Consider the following 23,459-nt stretch of genomic DNA (forward strand, 5'->3'; position numbering starts at 1 on the left):
TAGATGGTTTATAGATGGTTAATAGATGTTCACTATATGATTTGTAGATGGTTTATAGATGGTTTATAGATGGTTTATAGATGTTTATAGATGTTCACTAGATGGTTTATAGATGTTCACTAGATGGTTTATAGATGTTCACTAACTAGATGGTTTATAGATGTACACTAGATGGTTTATTGATGGTTTATAGATGGTTTATAGATGGTTTATAGATGTTTATAGATGTTTATAGATGGTTTATAGATATTCACTAGATGGCTTAGAGATGTTTATAGATGGTTAATAGATGGTTTATAGATGTTTATAGATGGTTTATAGATGTTCACTAGACTGTTTATAGATGGTTAATAGATGTTCACTAGATGATTTATAGATGGTTTATAGATGGTTAATAGATGTTCACTAGATGGTTTATAGATGTTCACTAGATGGTTTATAGATGGTTAATAGATGGTTTATAGATGTTCACTAGATGGTTTATAGATAGTTAATAGATGTTCAATAGATGGTTTATAGATGTTCACTAGATGGTTTATAGATATTCACTAGATGGCTTAGAGATGTTTATAGATGGTTAATAGATGGTTTATAGATGTTTATAGATGGTTTATAGATGTTCACTAGACTGTTTATAGATGGTTAATAGATGTTCACTAGATGATTTATAGATGGTTTATAGATGGTTTATAGATGTTCACTATATGGTTTATAGATGTTCACTAGATGGTTTATAGATGTACACTAGATGGTTTATAGATGTTCACTAGATGGTTTATAGATGGTTAATAGATGTTCACTATATGATTTGTAGATGGTTTATAGATGGTTTATAGATGGTTTATAGATGTTTATAGATGGTTTATAGATGTTCACTAGACTGTTTATAGATGGTTAATAGATGTTCACTAGATGATTTATAGATGGTTTATAGATGGTTTATAGATGTTCACTATATGGTTTATAGATGTTCACTAGATGGTTTATAGATGTACACTAGATGGTTTATAGATGTTCACTAGATGGTTTATAGATGGTTAATAGATGTTCACTATATGATTTGTAGATGGTTTATAGATGGTTTATAGATGGTTTATAGATGTTTATAGATGTTCACTAGATGGTTTATAGATGTTCACTAGATGGTTTATAGATGTTCACTAACTAGATGGTTTATAGATGTACACTAGATGGTTTATTGATGGTTTATAGATGGTTTATAGATGGTTTATAGATGTTTATAGATGTTCACTAGATAGTTTATAGATGGTTTATAGATGTTTATAGATGTTCACTAGATGGTTTATAGATGGTTTATAGATGTTCAGTAGATGGTTTATAGATGTTGACTAGATGATTAATAGATGGTTAATAGATGTTCACTAGATGGTTTATAGATGTTCACTAGATGGTTTATAGATGGTTAATAGATGGTTTATAGATGTTCACTAGATGGTTTATAGATAGTTAATAGATGTTCAATAGATGGTTTATAGATGTTCACTAGATGGTTTATAGATATTCACTAGATGGCTTAGAGATGTTTATAGATGGTTAATAGATGGTTTATAGATGTTTATAGATGGTTTATAGATGTTCACTAGACTGTTTATAGATGGTTAATAGATGTTCACTAGATGATTTATAGATGGTTTATAGATGGTTTATAGATGTTCACTATATGGTTTATAGATGTTCACTAGATGGTTTATAGATGTACACTAGATGGTTTATAGATGTTCACTAGATGGTTTATAGATGGTTAATAGATGTTCACTATATGATTTGTAGATGGTTTATAGATGGTTTATAGATGGTTTATAGATGTTTATAGATGTTCACTAGATGGTTTATAGATGTTCACTAGATGGTTTATAGATGTTCACTAACTAGATGGTTTATAGATGTACACTAGATGGTTTATTGATGGTTTATAGATGGTTTATAGATGGTTTATAGATGTTTATAGATGTTTATAGATGGTTTATAGATATTCACTAGATGGCTTAGAGATGTTTATAGATGGTTAATAGATGGTTTATAGATGTTTATAGATGGTTTATAGATGTTCACTAGACTGTTTATAGATGGTTAATAGATGTTCACTAGATGATTTATAGATGGTTTATAGATGGTTAATAGATGTTCACTAGATGGTTTATAGATGTTCACTAGATGGTTTATAGATGGTTAATAGATGGTTTATAGATGTTCACTAGATGGTTTATAGATAGTTAATAGATGTTCAATAGATGGTTTATAGATGTTCACTAGATGGTTTATAGATATTCACTAGATGGCTTAGAGATGTTTATAGATGGTTAATAGATGGTTTATAGATGTTTATAGATGGTTTATAGATGTTCACTAGACTGTTTATAGATGGTTAATAGATGTTCACTAGATGATTTATAGATGGTTTATAGATGGTTTATAGATGTTCACTATATGGTTTATAGATGTTCACTAGATGGTTTATAGATGTACACTAGATGGTTTATAGATGTTCACTAGATGGTTTATAGATGGTTAATAGATGTTCACTATATGATTTGTAGATGGTTTATAGATGGTTTATAGATGGTTTATAGATGTTTATAGATGGTTTATAGATGTTCACTAGACTGTTTATAGATGGTTAATAGATGTTCACTAGATGATTTATAGATGGTTTATAGATGGTTTATAGATGTTCACTATATGGTTTATAGATGTTCACTAGATGGTTTATAGATGTACACTAGATGGTTTATAGATGTTCACTAGATGGTTTATAGATGGTTAATAGATGTTCACTATATGATTTGTAGATGGTTTATAGATGGTTTATAGATGGTTTATAGATGTTTATAGATGTTCACTAGATGGTTTATAGATGTTCACTAGATGGTTTATAGATGTTCACTAACTAGATGGTTTATAGATGTACACTAGATGGTTTATTGATGGTTTATAGATGGTTTATAGATGGTTTATAGATGTTTATAGATGTTTATAGATGGTTTATAGATATTCACTAGATGGCTTAGAGATGTTTATAGATGGTTAATAGATGGTTTATAGATGTTTATAGATGGTTTATAGATGTTCACTAGACTGTTTATAGATGGTTAATAGATGTTCACTAGATGATTTATAGATGGTTTATAGATGGTTAATAGATGTTCACTAGATGGTTTATAGATGTTCACTAGATGGTTTATAGATGGTTAATAGATGGTTTATAGATGTTCACTAGATGGTTTATAGATAGTTAATAGATGTTCAATAGATGGTTTATAGATGTTCACTAGATGGTTTATAGATATTCACTAGATGGCTTAGAGATGTTTATAGATGGTTAATAGATGGTTTATAGATGTTTATAGATGGTTTATAGATGTTCACTAGACTGTTTATAGATGGTTAATAGATGTTCACTAGATGATTTATAGATGGTTTATAGATGGTTTATAGATGTTCACTATATGGTTTATAGATGTTCACTAGATGGTTTATAGATGTACACTAGATGGTTTATAGATGTTCACTAGATGGTTTATAGATGGTTAATAGATGTTCACTATATGATTTGTAGATGGTTTATAGATGGTTTATAGATGGTTTATAGATGTTTATAGATGTTCACTAGATGGTTTATAGATGTTCACTAGATGGTTTATAGATGTTCACTAACTAGATGGTTTATAGATGTACACTAGATGGTTTATTGATGGTTTATAGATGGTTTATAGATGGTTTATAGATGTTTATAGATGTTTATAGATGGTTTATAGATATTCACTAGATGGCTTAGAGATGTTTATAGATGGTTAATAGATGGTTTATAGATGTTTATAGATGGTTTATAGATGTTCACTAGACTGTTTATAGATGGTTAATAGATGTTCACTAGATGATTTATAGATGGTTTATAGATGGTTTATAGATGTTCACTATATGGTTTATAGATGTTCACTAGATGGTTTATAGATGTACACTAGATGGTTTATAGATGTTCACTAGATGGTTTATAGATGGTTAATAGATGTTCACTATATGATTTGTAGATGGTTTATAGATGGTTTATAGATGGTTTATAGATGTTTATAGATGTTCACTAGATGGTTTATAGATGTTCACTAGATGGTTTATAGATGTTCACTAACTAGATGGTTTATAGATGTACACTAGATGGTTTATTGATGGTTTATAGATGGTTTATAGATGGTTTATAGATGTTTATAGATGTTCACTAGATGGTTTATAGATGGTTTATAGATGTTCAGTAGATGGTTTATAGATGTTGACTAGATGATTAATAGATGGTTAATAGATGTTCACTAGATGGTTTATAGATGTTCACTAGATGGTTTATAGATGTTCACTAGATGGTTTATAGATATTCACTAGATGGCTTAGAGATGTTTATAGATGGTTAATAGATGGTTTATAGATGTTTATAGATGGTTTATAGAAGTTCACTAGACTGTTTATAGATGGTTAATAGATGTTCACTAGATGGTTTATAGATGGTTTATAGATGGTTTATAGATGTTCACTAGATGGTTTATAGATATTCACTAGATGGCTTAGAGATGTTTATAGATGGTTAATAGATGGTTTATAGATGTTTATAGATGGTTTATAGAAGTTCACTAGACTGTTTATAGATGGTTAATAGATGTTCACTAGATGGTTTATAGATGGTTTATAGATGGTTTATAGATGTCCACTAGACGGTTTATAGATGGTTAATAGATGGTTTATAGATGGTTTATAAATGTTTATAGATGTTCACTAAACGGTTATAGATGTTCACTAGATGGTTTATAGATGTTCACTAGATGGTATATAGAAGGTTTATAGATGTTCACTAGATGGTTTATAGATGTTCACTAGATGGTTTATAGATGTTCACGAGATGGTTTATAGATGGTTTATACATGGTTCACTAGATGGTTTATAGATGGTTTATAGATGTTCACTAGATGGTTTATAGATGGTTTATAGATGGTTTATAGATGTTCACTAGATGGTTTATAGATGTTCACCAGATGGTTTATAGATGTTCACTAGATGGTTTATAGATGTTCACTAGATGGTTTTAGATGGTTTATTGATGTTCACTAGATGGTTTATTTATGTTCACTAGATGGTTTATAGATGGTTAATAGATGTTCACTAGATGATTTATAGATGGTTTATAGATGGTTTATAGATGTTCACTATATGGTTTATAGATGTTCACTAGATGGTTTATAGATGTACACTAGATGGTTTATAGATGTTCACTAGATGGTTTATAGATGGTTAATAGATGTTCACTATATGATTTGTAGATGGTTTATAGATGGTTTATAGATGGTTTATAGATGTTTATAGATGTTCACTAGATGGTTTATAGATGTTCACTAGATGGTTTATAGATGTTCACTAACTAGATGGTTTATAGATGTACACTAGATGGTTTATTGATGGTTTATAGATGGTTTATAGATGGTTTATAGATGTTTATAGATGTTCACTAGATAGTTTATAGATGGTTTATAGATGTTTATAGATGTTCACTAGATGGTTTATAGATGGTTTATAGATGTTCAGTAGATGGTTTATAGATGTTGACTAGATGATTAATAGATGGTTAATAGATGTTCACTAGATGGTTTATAGATGTTCACTAGATGGTTTATAGATGTTCACTAGATGGTTTATAGATATTCACTAGATGGCTTAGAGATGTTTATAGATGGTTAATAAATGGTTTATAGATGTTTATAGATGGTTTATAGATGTTCACTAGACTGTTTATAGATGGTTAATAGATGTTCACTAGATGGTTTATAGATGGTTTATAGATGGTTTATAGATGTCCACTAGACGGTTTATAGATGGTTAACAGATGGTTTATAGATGGTTTATAAATGTTTATAGATGTTCACTAAACGGTTATAGATGTTCACTAGATGGTTTATAGATGTTCACTAGATGGTTTATAGATGGTTTATAGATGTTCACTAGATGGTTTATAGATGTTCACTAGATGGTTTATAGATGTTCACGAGATGGTTTATAGATGGTTTATACATGGTTCACTAGATGGTTTATAGATGGTTTATAGATGTTCACTAGATGGTTTATAGATGGTTTATAGATGGTTTATAGATGTTCACTAGATGGTTTATAGATGTTCACCAGATGGTTTATAGATGTTCACTAGATGGTTTATAGATGTTCACTAGATGGTTTTAGATGGTTTATTGATGTTCACTAGATGGTTTATTTATGTTCACTATATGGTTTATAGATGGTTAATAGATGTTCACTAGATGATTTATAGATGGTTTATAGATGGTTTATAGATGTTCACTATATGGTTTATAGATGTTCACTAGATGGTTTATAGATGTACACTAGATGGTTTATAGATGTTCACTAGATGGTTTATAGATGGTTAATAGATGTTCACTATATGATTTGTAGATGGTTTATAGATGGTTTATAGATGGTTTATAGATGTTTATAGATGTTCACTAGATGGTTTATAGATGTTCACTAGATGGTTTATAGATGTTCACTAACTAGATGGTTTATAGATGTACACTAGATGGTTTATTGATGGTTTATAGATGGTTTATAGATGGTTTATAGATGTTTATAGATGTTCACTAGATAGTTTATAGATGGTTTATAGATGTTTATAGATGTTCACTAGATGGTTTATAGATGGTTTATAGATGTTCAGTAGATGGTTTATAGATGTTGACTAGATGATTAATAGATGGTTAATAGATGTTCACTAGATGGTTTATAGATGTTCACTAGATGGTTTATAGATGGTTAATAGATGGTTTATAGATGTTCACTAGATGGTTTATAGATAGTTAATAGATGTTCAATAGATGGTTTATAGATGTTCACTAGATGGTTTATAGATATTCACTAGATGGCTTAGAGATGTTTATAGATGGTTAATAGATGGTTTATAGATGTTTATAGATGGTTTATAGATGTTCACTAGACTGTTTATAGATGGTTAATAGATGTTCACTAGAGGATTTATAGATGGTTTATAGATGGTTTATAGATGTTCACTATATGGTTTATAGATGTTCACTAGATGGTTTATAGATGTACACTAGATGGTTTATAGATGTTCACTAGATGGTTTATAGATGGTTAATAGATGTTCACAATATGATTTGTAGATGGTTTATAGATGGTTTATAGATGGTTTATAGATGTTTATAGATGTTCACTAGATGGTTTATAGATGTTCACTAGATGGTTTATAGATGTTCACTAACTAGATGGTTTATAGATGTACACTAGATGGTTTATTGATGGTTTATAGATGGTTTATAGATGGTTTATAGATGTTTATAGATGTTTATAGATGGTTTATAGATATTCACTAGATGGCTTAGAGATGTTTATAGATGGTTAATAGATGGTTTATAGATGTTTATAGATGGTTTATAGATGTTCACTAGACTGTTTATAGATGGTTAATAGATGTTCACTAGATGATTTATAGATGGTTTATAGATGGTTAATAGATGTTCACTAGATGGTTTATAGATGTTCACTAGATGGTTTATAGATGGTTAATAGATGGTTTATAGATGTTCACTAGATGGTTTATAGATAGTTAATAGATGTTCAATAGATGGTTTATAGATGTTCACTAGATGGTTTATAGATATTCACTAGATGGCTTAGAGATGTTTATAGATGGTTAATAGATGGTTTATAGATGTTTATAGATGGTTTATAGATGTTCACTAGACTGTTTATAGATGGTTAATAGATGTTCACTAGATGATTTATAGATGGTTTATAGATGGTTTATAGATGTTCACTATATGGTTTATAGATGTTCACTAGATGGTTTATAGATGTACACTAGATGGTTTATAGATGTTCACTAGATGGTTTATAGATGGTTAATAGATGTTCACTATATGATTTGTAGATGGTTTATAGATGGTTTATAGATGGTTTATAGATGTTTATAGATGTTCACTAGATGGTTTATAGATGTTCACTAGATGGTTTATAGATGTTCACTAACTAGATGGTTTATAGATGTACACTAGATGGTTTATTGATGGTTTATAGATGGTTTATAGATGGTTTATAGATGTTTATAGATGTTTATAGATGGTTTATAGATATTCACTAGATGGCTTAGAGATGTTTATAGATGGTTAATAGATGGTTTATAGATGTTTATAGATGGTTTATAGATGTTCACTAGACTGTTTATAGATGGTTAATAGATGTTCACTAGATGATTTATAGATGGTTTATAGATGGTTTATAGATGTTCACTATATGGTTTATAGATGTTCACTAGATGGTTTATAGATGTACACTAGATGGTTTATAGATGTTCACTAGATGGTTTATAGATGGTTAATAGATGTTCACTATATGATTTGTAGATGGTTTATAGATGGTTTATAGATGGTTTATAGATGTTTATAGATGTTCACTAGATGGTTTATAGATGTTCACTAGATGGTTTATAGATGTTCACTAACTAGATGGTTTATAGATGTACACTAGATGGTTTATTGATGGTTTATAGATGGTTTATAGATGGTTTATAGATGTTTATAGATGTTCACTAGATGGTTTATAGATGGTTTATAGATGTTCAGTAGATGGTTTATAGATGTTGACTAGATGATTAATAGATGGTTAATAGATGTTCACTAGATGGTTTATAGATGTTCACTAGATGGTTTATAGATGTTCACTAGATGGTTTATAGATATTCACTAGATGGCTTAGAGATGTTTATAGATGGTTAATAGATGGTTTATAGATGTTTATAGATGGTTTATAGAAGTTCACTAGACTGTTTATAGATGGTTAATAGATGTTCACTAGATGGTTTATAGATGGTTTATAGATGGTTTATAGATGTCCACTAGACGGTTTATAGATGGTTAATAGATGGTTTATAGATGGTTTATAAATGTTTATAGATGTTCACTAAACGGTTATAGATGTTCACTAGATGGTTTATAGATGTTCACTAGATGGTATATAGAAGGTTTATAGATGTTCACTAGATGGTTTATAGATGTTCACTAGATGGTTTATAGATGTTCACGAGATGGTTTATAGATGGTTTATACATGGTTCACTAGATGGTTTATAGATGGTTTATAGATGTTCACTAGATGGTTTATAGATGGTTTATAGATGGTTTATAGATGTTCACTAGATGGTTTATAGATGTTCACCAGATGGTTTATAGATGTTCACTAGATGGTTTATAGATGTTCACTAGATGGTTTTAGATGGTTTATTGATGTTCACTAGATGGTTTATTTATGTTCACTAGATGGTTTATAGATGGTTAATAGATGTTCACTAGATGATTTATAGATGGTTTATAGATGGTTTATAGATGTTCACTATATGGTTTATAGATGTTCACTAGATGGTTTATAGATGTACACTAGATGGTTTATAGATGTTCACTAGATGGTTTATAGATGGTTAATAGATGTTCACTATATGATTTGTAGATGGTTTATAGATGGTTTATAGATGGTTTATAGATGTTTATAGATGTTCACTAGATGGTTTATAGATGTTCACTAGATGGTTTATAGATGTTCACTAACTAGATGGTTTATAGATGTACACTAGATGGTTTATTGATGGTTTATAGATGGTTTATAGATGGTTTATTGATGTTTATAGATGTTCACTAGATAGTTTATAGATGGTTTATAGATGTTTATAGATGTTCACTAGATGGTTTATAGATGGTTTATAGATGTTCAGTAGATGGTTTATAGATGTTGACTAGATGATTAATAGATGGTTAATAGATGTTCACTAGATGGTTTATAGATGTTCACTAGATGGTTTATAGATGTTCACTAGATGGTTTATAGATATTCACTAGATGGCTTAGAGATCTTTATAGATGGTTAATAGATGGTTTATAGATGTTTATAGATGGTTTATAGATGTTCACTAGACTGTTTATAGATGGTTAATAGATGTTCACTAGATGGTTTATAGATGGTTTATAGATGGTTTATAGATGTCCACTAGACGGTTTATAGATGGTTAATAGATGGTTTATAGATGGTTTATAAATGTTTATAGATGTTCACTAAACGGTTATAGATGTTCACTAGATGGTTTATAGATGTTCACTAGATGGTTTATAGATGGTTTATAGATGTTCACTAGATGGTTTATAGATGTTCACTAGATGGTTTATAGATGTTCACGAGATGGTTTATAGATGGTTTATACATGGTTCACTAGATGGTTTATAGATGGTTTATAGATGTTCACTAGATGGTTTATAGATGGTTTATAGATGGTTTATAGATGTTCACTAGATGGTTTATAGATGTTCACCAGATGGTTTATAGATGTTCACTAGATGGTTTATAGATGTTCACTAGATGGTTTTAGATGGTTTATTGATGTTCACTAGATGGTTTATTTATGTTCACTAGATGGTTTATAGATGGTTAATAGATGTTCACTAGATGATTTATAGATGGTTTATAGATGGTTTATAGATGTTCACTATATGGTTTATAGATGTTCACTAGATGGTTTATAGATGTACACTAGATGGTTTATAGATGTTCACTAGATGGTTTATAGATGGTTAATAGATGTTCACTATATGATTTGTAGATGGTTTATAGATGGTTTATAGATGGTTTATAGATGTTTATAGATGTTCACTAGATGGTTTATAGATGTTCACTAGATGGTTTATAGATGTTCACTAACTAGATGGTTTATAGATGTACACTAGATGGTTTATTGATGGTTTATAGATGGTTTATAGATGGTTTATAGATGTTTATAGATGTTCACTAGATAGTTTATAGATGGTTTATAGATGTTTATAGATGTTCACTAGATGGTTTATAGATGTTCAGTAGATGGTTTATAGATGTTGACTAGATGATTAATAGATGGTTAATAGATGTTCACTAGATGGTTTATAGATGTTCACTAGATGGTTTATAGATGGTTAATAGATGGTTTATAGATGTTCACTAGATGGTTTATAGATAGTTAATAGATGTTCAATAGATGGTTTATAGATGTTCACTAGATGGTTTATAGATATTCACTAGATGGCTTAGAGATGTTTATAGATGGTTAATAGATGGTTTATAGATGTTTATAGATGGTTTATAGATGTTCACTAGACTGTTTATAGATGGTTAATAGATGTTCACTAGATGATTTATAGATGGTTTATAGATGGTTTATAGATGTTCACTATATGGTTTATAGATGTTCACTAGATGGTTTATAGATGTACACTAGATGGTTTATAGATGTTCACTAGATGGTTTATAGATGGTTAATAGATGTTCACTATATGATTTGTAGATGGTTTATAGATGGTTTATAGATGGTTTATAGATGTTTATAGATGTTCACTAGATGGTTTATAGATGTTCACTAGATGGTTTATAGATGTTCACAAACTAGATGGTTTATAGATGTACACTAGATGGTTTATTGATGGTTTATAGATGGTTTATAGATGTTTATAGATGTTCACTAGATAGTTTATAGATGGTTTATAGATGTTTATAGATGTTCACTAGATGGTTTATAGATGGTTTATAGATGTTCAGTAGATTGTTTATAGATGTTGACTAGATGATTAATAGATGGTTAATAGATGTTCACTAGATGGTTTATAGATGTTCACTAGATGGTTTATAGATGTTCACTAGATGGTTTATAGATATTCACTAGATGGCTTAGAGATGTTTATAGATGGTTAATAGATGGTTTATAGATGTTTATAGATGGTTTATAGATGTTCACTAGACTGTTTATAGATGGTTAATAGATGTTCACTAGATGGTTTATAGATGGTTTATAGATGTCCAATAGACGGTTTATAGATGGTTAATAGATGGTTTATAGATGGTTTATAAATGTTTATAGATGTTCACTAAACGGTTATAGATGTTCACTAGATGGTTTATAGATGTTCACTAGATGGTTTATAGATGTTGACTAGATGATTAATAGATGGTTAATAGATGTTCACTAGATGGTTTATAGATGTTCACTAGATGGTTTATAGATGTTCACGAGATGGTTTATAGATGGTTTATACATGGTTCACGAGATGGTTTATAGATGGTTTATAGATGTTCACTAGATGATTTATAGATGGTTTATAGATGGTTTATAGATGTTCACTAGATGGTTTATAGATGTTCACCAGATGGTTTATAGATGTTCACTAGATGGTTTATAGATGTTCACTAGATGGTTTTAGATGGTTTATTGATGTTCACTAGATGGTTTATTTATGTTCACTAGATGGTTTATAGATGGTTAATAGATGTTCACTAGATGATTTATAGATGGTTTATAGATGTTCACTATATGGTTTATAGATGTTCACTAGATGGTTTATAGATGTACACTAGATGGTTTATAGATGTTCACTAGATGGTTTATAGATGGTTAATAGATGTTCACTATATGATTTGTAGATGGTTTATAGATGGTTTATAGATGGTTTATAGATGTTTATAGATGTTCACTAGATGGTTTATAGATGTACTCTAGATGGTTTATAGATGTTCACTAACTAGATGGTTTATAGATGTACACTAGATGGTTTATTGATGGTTTATAGATGGTTTATAGATGGTTTATAGATGGTTTATAGATGTTCAGTAGATGGTTTATAGATGTTGACTAGATGATTAATAGATGGTTAATAGATGTTCACTAGATGGTTTATAGATGTTCACTAGATGGTTTATAGATGGTCACTAGATGGTTTATAGATATTAACTAGATGGCTTAGAGATGTTTATAGATGGTTAATAGATGGTTTATAGATGTTTATAGATGGTTTATAGATGTTCACTAGACTGTTTATAGATGGTTAATAGATGTTCACTAGATGGTTTATAGATGGTTTATAGATGGTTTATAGATGTCCAATAGACGGTTTATAGATGGTTAATAGATGGTTTATAGATGGTTTATAAATGTTTATAGATGTTCACTAAACGTTTATAGATGTTCACTAGATGGTTTATAGATGTTCACTAGATGGTTTATAGATGTTGACTAGATGATTAATAGATGGTTAATAGATGTTCACTAGATGGTTTATAGATGTTCACTAGATGGTTTATAGATGTTCACTAGATGGTTTATAGATATTCACTAGATGGCTTAGAGATGTTTATAGATGGTTAATAGATGGTTTATAGATGTTTATAGATGGTTTATAGATGTTCACTAGACTGTTTATAGATGGTTAATAGATGTTCACTAGATGGTTTATAGATGGTTTATAGATGGTTTATAGATGTCCAATAGACGGTTTATAGATGGTTAATAGATGGTTTATAGATGGTTTATAAATGTTTATAGATGTTCACTAAACGGTTATAGATGTTCACTAGATGGTTTATAGATGTTCACTAGATGGTTTATAGATGTTGACTAGATGATTAATAGATGGTTAATAGATGTTCACTAGATGGTTTATAGATGTTCACTAGATGGTTTATAGATGTTCACGAGATGGTTTATAGATGGTTTATACATGGTTCACTAGATGGTTTATAGATGGTTTATAGATGTTCACTAGATGGTTTATAGATGGTTTATAGATGGTTTATAGATGTTCACTAGATGGTTTATAGATGTTCACCAGATGGTTTATAGATGTTCACTAGATGGTTTATAGATGTTCACTAGATGGTTTTAGATGGTTTATTGATGTTCACTAGATGGTTTATTTATGTTCACTAGATGGTTTATAGATGGTTAATAGATGTTCACTAGATGATTTATAGATGGTTTATAGATGGTTTATAGATGTTCACTATATGGTTTATAGATGTTCACTAGATGGTTTATAGATGTACACTAGATGGTTTATAGATGTTCACTAGATGGTTTATAGATGGTTAATAGATGTTCACTATATGATTTGTAGATGGTTTATAGATGGTTTATAGATGGTTTATAGATGTTTATAGATGTTCACTAGATGGTTTATAGATGTTCACTAGATGGTTTATAGATGTTCACTAACTAGATGGTTTATAGATGTACACTAGATGGTTTATTGATGGTTTATAGATGGTTTATAGATGGTTTATAGATGTTTATAGATGTTCACTAGATAGTTTATAGATGGTTTATAGATGTTTATAGATGTTCACTAGATGGTTTATAGATGGTTTATAGATGTTCAGTAGATGGTTTATAGATGTTGACTAGATGATTAATAGATGGTTAATAGATGTTCACTAGATGGTTTATAGATGTTCACTAGATGGTTTATAGATGGTTAATAGATGGTTTATAGATGTTCACTAGATGGTTTATAGATAGTTAATAGATGTTCACTAGATGGTTTATAGATGTTCACTAGATGGTTTATAGATGTTCACTAGATGGTTTATAGATATTCACTAGATGGCTTAGAGATGTTTATAGATGGTTAATAGATGGTTTATAGATGTTTATAGATGGTTTATAGATGTTCACTAGACTGTTTATAGATGGTTAATAGATGTTCACTAGATGGTTTATAGATGGTTTATAGATGGTTTATAGATGTCCACTAGACGGTTTATAGATGGTTAATAGATGGTTTATAGATGGTATATAAATGTTTATAGATGTTCACTAAACGGTTATAGATGTTTACTAGATGGTTTATAGATGTTCACTAGATGGTTTATAGATGGTTTATAGATGTTCACTAGATGGTTTATAGATGTTCACTAGATGGTTTATAGATGTTCACGAGATGGTTTATAGATGGTTTATACATGGTTCACTAGATGGTTTATAGATGGTTTATAGATGTTCACTACATGGTTTATAGATGGTTTATAGATGGTTTATAGATGTTCACTAGATGGTTTATAGATGTTCACCAGATGGTTTATAGATGTTCACTAGATGGTTTATAGATGTTCACTAGATGGTTTTAGATGGTTTATTGATGTTCACTAGATGGTTTATTTATGTTCACTAGATGGTTTATAGATGGTTAATAGATGTTCACTAGATGATTTATAGATGGTTTATAGTTGGTTTATATATGTTCACTATATGGTTTATAGATGTTCACTAGATGGTTTATAGATGTTCACTAGATGGTTTATAGATAGTTAATAGATGTTCACTAGATGGTTTATAGATGTTCACTAGATGGTTTATAGATGTTCACTAGATGGTTTATAGATATTCACTAGATGGCTTAGAGATGTTTATAGATGGTTAATAGATGGTTTATAGATGTTTATAGATGGTTTTTAGATGTTCACTAGACTGTTTATAGATGGTTAATAGATGTTCACTAGATGGTTTATAGATGGTTTATAGATGGTTTATAGATGTCCACTAGACGGTTTATAGATGGTTAATAGATGGTTTATAGATGGTTTATAAATGTTTATAGATGTTCACTAAACGGTTATAGATGTTCACTAGATGGTTTATAGATGTTCACTAGATGGTTTATAGATGGTTTATAGATGTTCACTAGATGGTTTATAGATGTTCACTAGATGGTTTATAGATGTTCACGAGATGGTTTATAGATGGTTTATACATGGTTCACTAGATGGTTTATAGATGGTTTATAGATGTTCACTAGATGGTTTATAGATGGTTTATAGATGGTTTATAGATGTTCACTAGATGGTTTATAGATGTTCACCAGATGGTTTATAGATGTTCACTAGATGGTTTATAGATGTTCACTAGATGGTTTTAGATGGTTTATTGATGTTCACTAGATGGTTTATTTATGTTCACTAGATGGTTTATAGATGGTTAATAGATGTTCACTATATGATTTATAGATGGTTTATAGATGGTTTATAGATGGTTTATAGATGTTTATAGATGTTCACTAGATGGTTTATAGATGTTCACTAGATGGTTTATAGATGTTCACTAACTAGATGGTTTATAGATGTACACTAGATGGTTTATTGATGGTTTATAGATGGTTTATAGATGGTTTATATATGTTTATAGATGTTCACTAGATAGTTTATAGATGGTTTATAGATGTTTATAGATGTTCACTAGATGGTTTATAGATGGTTTATAGATGTTCAGTAGATGGTTTATAGATGTTGACTAGATGATTAATAGATGGTTAATAGATGTTCACTAGATGGTTTATAGATGTTCACTAGATGGTTTATAGATAGTTAATAGATGTTCACTAGATGGTTTATAGATGTTCACTAGATGGTTTATAGATGTTCACTAGATGGTTTATAGATATTCACTAGATGGCTTAGAGATGTTTATAGATGGTTAATAGATGGTTTATAGATGTTTATAGATGGTTTATAGATGTTCACTAGACTGTTTATAGATGGTTAATAGATGTTCACTAGATGATTTATAGATGGTTTATAGATGGTTTATAGATGTTCACTATATGGTTTATAGATGTTCACTAGATGGTTTATAGATGTACACTAGATGGTTTATAGATGTTCACTAGATGGTTTATAGATGGTTAATAGATGTTCACTATATGATTTGTAGATGGTTTATAGATGGTTTATAGATGGTTTATAGATGTTTATAGATGTTCACTAGATGGTTTATAGATGTTCACTAGATGGTTTATAGATGTTCACTAACTAGATGGTTTATAGATGTACACTAGATGGTTTATTGATGGTTTATAGATGGTTTATAGATGTTTATAAATGTTTATAGATGTTCACTAGATAGTTTATAGATGGTTTATAGATGTTTATAGATGTTCACTAGATGGTTTATAGATGGTTTATAGATGTTCAGTAGATGGTTTATAGATGTTGACTAGATGATTAATAGATGGTTAATAGATGTTCACTAGATGGTTTATAGATGTTCACTAGATGGTTTATAGATGTTCACTAGATGGTTTATAGATATTCACTAGATGGCTTAGAGATGTTTATAGATGGTTAATAGATGGTTTATAGATGTTTATAGATGGTTTATAGATGTTCACTAGACTGTTTATAGATGGTTAATAGATGTTCACTAGATGGTTTATAGATGGTTTATAGATGGTTTATAGATGTCCACTAGACGGTTTATAGATGGTTAATAGATGGTTTATAGATGGTTTATAAATGTTTATAGATGTTCACTAAACGGTTATAGATGTTCACTAGATGGTTTATAGATGTTGACTAGATGATTAATAGATGGTTAATAGATGTTCACTAGATGGTTTATAGATGTTCACTAGATGGTTTATAGATGTTCACGAGATGGTTTATAGATGGTTTATACATGGTTCACTAGATGGTTTATAGATGGTTTATAGATGTTCACTAGATGGTTTATAGATGGTTTATAGATGGTTTATAGATGTTCACTAGATGGTTTATAGATGTTCACCAGATGGTTTATAGATGTTCACTAGATGGTTTATAGATGTTCACTAGATGGTTTTAGATGGTTTATTGATGTTCACTAGATGGTTTATTTATGTTCACTAGATGGTTTTAGATGGTTAATAGATGTTCACTAGATGATTTATAGATGGTTTATAGATGGTTTATAGATGTTCACTATATGGTTTATAGATGTTCACTAGATGGTTTATAGATGTACACTAGATGGTTTATAGATGTTCACTAGATGGTTTATAGATGGTTAATAGATGTTCACTATATGATTTTTAGATGGTTTATAGATGGTTTATAGATGGTTTATAGATGTTTATAGATGTTCACTAGATTGTTTATAGATGTTCACTAGATGGTTTATAGATGTTCACTAACTAGATGGTTTATAGATGTACACTAGATGGTTTATTGATGGTTTATAGATGGTTTATAGATGGTTTATAGATGTTTATAGATGTTCACTAGATAGTTTATAGATGGTTTATGGATGTTTATAGATGTTCACTAGATGGTTTATAGATGGTTTATAGATGTTCAGTAGATGGTTTATAGATGTTGACTAGATGATTAATAGATGGTTAATAGATGTTCACTAGATGGTTTATAGATGTTCACTAGATGGTTTATAGATGGTTAATAGATGGTTTATAGATGTTCACTAGATGGTTTATAGATAGTTAATAGATGTTCACTAGATGGTTTATAGATGTTCACTAGATGGTTTATAGATGTTCACTAGATGGTTTATAGATATTCACTAGATGGCTTAGAGATGTTTATAGATGGTTAATAGATGGTTTATAGATGTTTATAGATGGTTTATAGATGTTCACTAGACTGTTTATAGATGGTTAATAGATGTTCACTAGATGGTTTATAGATGGTTTATAGATGGTTTATAGATGTCCACTAGACGGTTTATAGATGGTTAATAGATGGTTTATAGATGGTTTATAAATGTTTATAGATGTTCACTAAACGGTTATAGATGTTCACTAGATGGTTTATAGATGTTGACTAGATGATTAATAGATGGTTAATAGATGTTCACTAGATGGTTTATAGATGTTCACTAGATGGTTTATAGATGTTCACGAGATGGTTTATAGATGGTTTATACATGGTTCACTAGACGGTTTATAGATGGTTTATAGATGTTCACTAGATGGTTTATAGATGGTTTATAGATGGTTTATAGATGTTCACTAGATGGTTTATAGATGTTCACCAGATGGTTTATAGATGTTCACTAGATGGTTTATAGATGTTCACTAGATGGTTTTAGATGGTTTATTGATGTTCACTAGATGGTTTATTTATGTTCACTAGATGGTTTATAGATGGTTAATAGATGTTCACTAGATGATTTATAGATGGTTTATAGATGGTTTATAGATGTTCACTATATGGTTTATAGATGTTCACTAGATGGTTTATAGATGTACACTAGATGGTTTATAGATGTTCACTAGATGGTTTATAGATGGTTAATAGATGTTCACTATATGATTTTTAGATGGTTTATAGATGGTTTATAGATGGTTTATAGATGTTTATAGATGTTCACTAGATTGTTTATAGATGTTCACTAGATGGTTTATAGATGTTCACTAACTAGATGGTTTATAGATGTACACTAGATGGTTTATTGATGGTTTATAGATGGTTTATAGATGGTTTATAGATGTTTATAGATGTTCACTAGATAGTTTATAGATGGTTTATGGATGTTTATAGATGTTCACTAGATGGTTTATAGATGGTTTATAGATGTTCAGTAGATGGTTTATAGATGTTGACTAGATGATTAATAGATGGTTAATAGATGTTCACTAGATGGTTTATAGATGTTCACTAGATGGTTTATAGATGGTTAATAGATGGTTTATAGATGTTCACTAGATGGTTTATAGATAGTTAATAGATGTTCACTAGATGGTTTATAGATGTTCACTAGATGGTTTATAGATGTTCACTAGATGGTTTATAGATATTCACTAGATGGCTTAGAGATGTTTATAGATGGTTAATAGATGGTTTATAGATGTTTATAGATGGTTTATAGATGTTCACTAGACTGTTTATAGATGGTTAATAGATGTTCACTAGATGGTTTATAGATGGTTTATAGATGGTTTATAGATGTCCACTAGACGGTTTATAGATGGTTAATAGATGGTTTATAGATGGTATATAAATGTTTATAGATGTTCACTAAACGGTTATAGATGTTTACTAGATGGTTTATAGATGTTCACTAGATGGTTTATAGATGGTTTATAGATGTTCACTAGATGGTTTATAGATGTTCACTAGATGGTTTATAGATGTTCACGAGATGGTTTATAGATGGTTTATACATGGTTCACTAGATGGTTTATAGATGGTTTATAGATGTTCACTACATGGTTCATAGATGGTTTATAGATGGTTTATAGATGTTCACTAGATGGTTTATAGATGTTCACCAGATGGTTTATAGATGTTCACTAGATGGTTTATAGATGTTCACTAGATGGTTTTAGATGGTTTATTGATGTTCACTAGATGGTTTATTTATGTTCACTAGATGGTTTATAGATGGTTAATAGATGTTCACTAGATGATTTATAGATGGTTTATAGTTGGTTTATATATGTTCACTATATGGTTTATAGATGTTCACTAGATGGTTTATAGATGTACACTAGATGGTTTATAGATGTTCACTAGATGGTTTATAGATGGTTAATAGATGTTCACTATATGATTTGTAGATGGTTTATAGATGGTTTATAGATGGTTTATAGATGTTTATAGATGTTCACTAGATGGTTTATAGATGTTCACTAACTAGATGGTTTATAGATGTACACTAGATGGTTTATTGATGGTTTATAGATGGTTTATAGATGGTTTATAGATGTTTATAGATGTTCACTAGATAGTTTATAGATGGTTTATAGATGTTTATAGATGTTCACTAGATGGTTTATAGATGTTTTATAGATGTTCAGTAGATGGTCTATAGATGTTGACTAGATGATTAATAGATGGTTAATAGATGTTCACTAGATGGTTTATAGATGTTCACTAGATGGTTTATAGATGGTTAATAGATGGTTTATAGATGTTCACTAGATGGTTTATAGATAGTTAATAGATGTTCACTAGATGGTTTATAGATGTTCACTAGATGGTTTATAGATGTTCACTAGATGGTTTATAGATATTCACTAGATGGCTTAGAGATGTTTATAGATGGTTAATAGATGGTTTATAGATGTTTATAGATGGTTTATAGATGTTCACTAGACTGTTTATAGATGGTTAATAGATGTTCACTAGATGGTTTATAGATGGTTTATAGATGGTTTATAGATGTCCACTAGACAGTTTATAGATGGTTAATAGATGGTTTATAGATGGTTTATAAATGTTTATAGATGTTCACTAAACGGTTATAGATGTTCACTAGATGGTTTATAGATGTTCACTAGATGGTTTATAGATGGTTTATAGATGTTCACTAGATGGTTTATAGATGTTCACTAGATGGTTTATAGATGTTCACGAGATGGTTTATAGATGGTTTATACATGGTTCATTAGATTGTTTATAGATGGTTTATAGATGTTCACTAGATGGTTTATAGATGGTTTATAGATGGTTTATAGATGTTCACTAGATGGTTTATAGATGTTCACCAGATGGTTTATAGATGTTCACTAGATGGTTTATAGATGTTCACTAGATGGTTTTAGATGGTTTATTGATGTTCACTAGATGGTTTATTTATGTTCACTAGATGGTTTATAGATGGTTAATAGATGTTCACTAGATGATTTATAGATGGTTTATAGATGGTTTATAGATGTTCACTATATGGTCTATAGATGTTCACTAGATGGTTTATAGATGTACACTAGATGGTTTATAGATGTTCACTAGATGGTTTATAGATGGTTAATAGATGTTCACTATATGATTTGTAGATGGTTTATAGATGGTTTATAGATGGTTTATAGATGTTTATAGATGTTCACTAGATGGTTTATAGATGTTCACTAGATGGTTTATAGATGTTCACTAACTAGATGGTTTATAGATGTACACTAGATGGTTTATTGATGGTTTATAGATGGTTTATAGATGGTTTATAGATGTTTATAGATGTTCACTAGATAGTTTATAGATGGTTTATAGATGTTTATAGATGTTCACTAGATGGTTTATAGATGGTTTATAGATGTTCAGTAGATGGTTTATAGATGTTGACTAGATGATTAATAGATGGTTAATAGATGTTCACTAGATGGTTTATAGATGTTCACTAGATGGTTTATAGATGGTTAATAGATGGTTTATAGATGTTCACTAGATGGTTTATAGATAGTTAATAGATGTTCACTAGATGGTTTATAGATGTTCACTAGATGGTTTATAGATGTTCACTAGATGGTTTATAGATATTCACTAGATGTCTTAGAGATGTTTATAGATGGTTAATAGATGGTTTATAGATGTTTATAGATGGTTTATAGATGTTCACTAGACTGTTTATAGATGGTTAATAGATGTTCACTAGATGATTTATAGATGGTTTATAGATGGTTTATAGATGTTCACTATATGGTTTATAGATGTTCACTAGATGGTTTATAGATGTACACTAGATGGTTTATAGATGTTCACTAGATGGTTTATAGATGGTTAATAGATGTTCACTATATGATTTGTGGATGGTTTATAGATGGTTTATAGATGGTTTATAGATGTTTATAGATGTTCACTAGATGGTTTATAGATGTTCACTAGATGGTTTATAGATGTTCACTAACTAGATGGTTTATAGATGTACACTAGATGGTTTATTAATGGTTTATAGATGGTTTATAGATGGTTTATAGATGTTTATAGATGTTCACTAGATAGTTTATAGATGTTTATAGATGTTTATAGATGTTCACTAGATGGTTTATAGATGGTTTATAGATGTTCAGTAGATGGTTTATAGATGTTGACTAGATGATTAATAGATGGTTAATAGATGTTCACTAGATGGTTTATAGATGTTCACTAGATGGTTTATAGATGTTCACTAGATGGTTTATAGATATTCACTAGATGGCTTAGAGATGTTTATAGATGGTTAATAGATGGTTTATAGATGTTTATAGATGGTTTATAGATGTTCACTAGACTGTTTATAGATGGTTAATAGATGTTCACTAGATGGTTTATAGATGGTTTATAGATGTCCACTAGACGGTTTATAGATGGTTAATAGATGGTTTATAGATGGTTTATAAATGTTTATAGATGTTCACTAAACGGTTATAGATGTTCACTAGATGGTTTATAGATGTTCACTAGATTGTTTATAGATGTTGACTAGATGATTAATAGATGGTTAATAGATGTTCACTAGATGGTTTATAGATGTTCACTAGATGGTTTATAGATGTTCACTAGATGGTTTATAGATATTCACTAGATGGCTTAGAGATGTTTATAGATGGTTAATAGATGGTTTATAGATGTTTATAGATGGTTTATAGATGTTCACTAGACTGTTTATAGATGGTTAATAGATGTTCACTAGATGGTTTATAGATGGTTTGTAGATGGTTTATAGATGTCCACTAGACGGTTTATAGATGGTTAATAGATGGTTTATAGATGGTTTATAAATGTTTATAGATGTTCACTAAACGGTTATAGATGTTCACTAGATGGTTTATAGATGTTCACTAGATGGTTTATAGATGTTGACTAGATGATTAATAGATGGTTAATAGATGTTCACTAGATGGTTTATAGATGTTCACTAGATGGTTTATAGATGGTTAACAGATGGTTTATAGATGTTCACTAGATGGTTTATAGATAGTTAATAGATGTTCACTAGATGGTTTATAGATGTTCACTAGATGGTTTATAGATGTTCACTAGATGGTTTATAGATATTCACTAGATGGCTTAGAGATGTTTATAGATGGTTAATAGATGGTTTATAGAATTTTATAGATGGTTTATAGATGTTCACTA

Source organism: Salmo salar, unplaced genomic scaffold (genome assembly GCF_965601325.2).
Source record: "Salmo salar unplaced genomic scaffold, fSalSal1 ptg000071l, whole genome shotgun sequence".
NCBI lineage: Eukaryota > Metazoa > Chordata > Actinopteri > Salmoniformes > Salmonidae > Salmo > Salmo salar.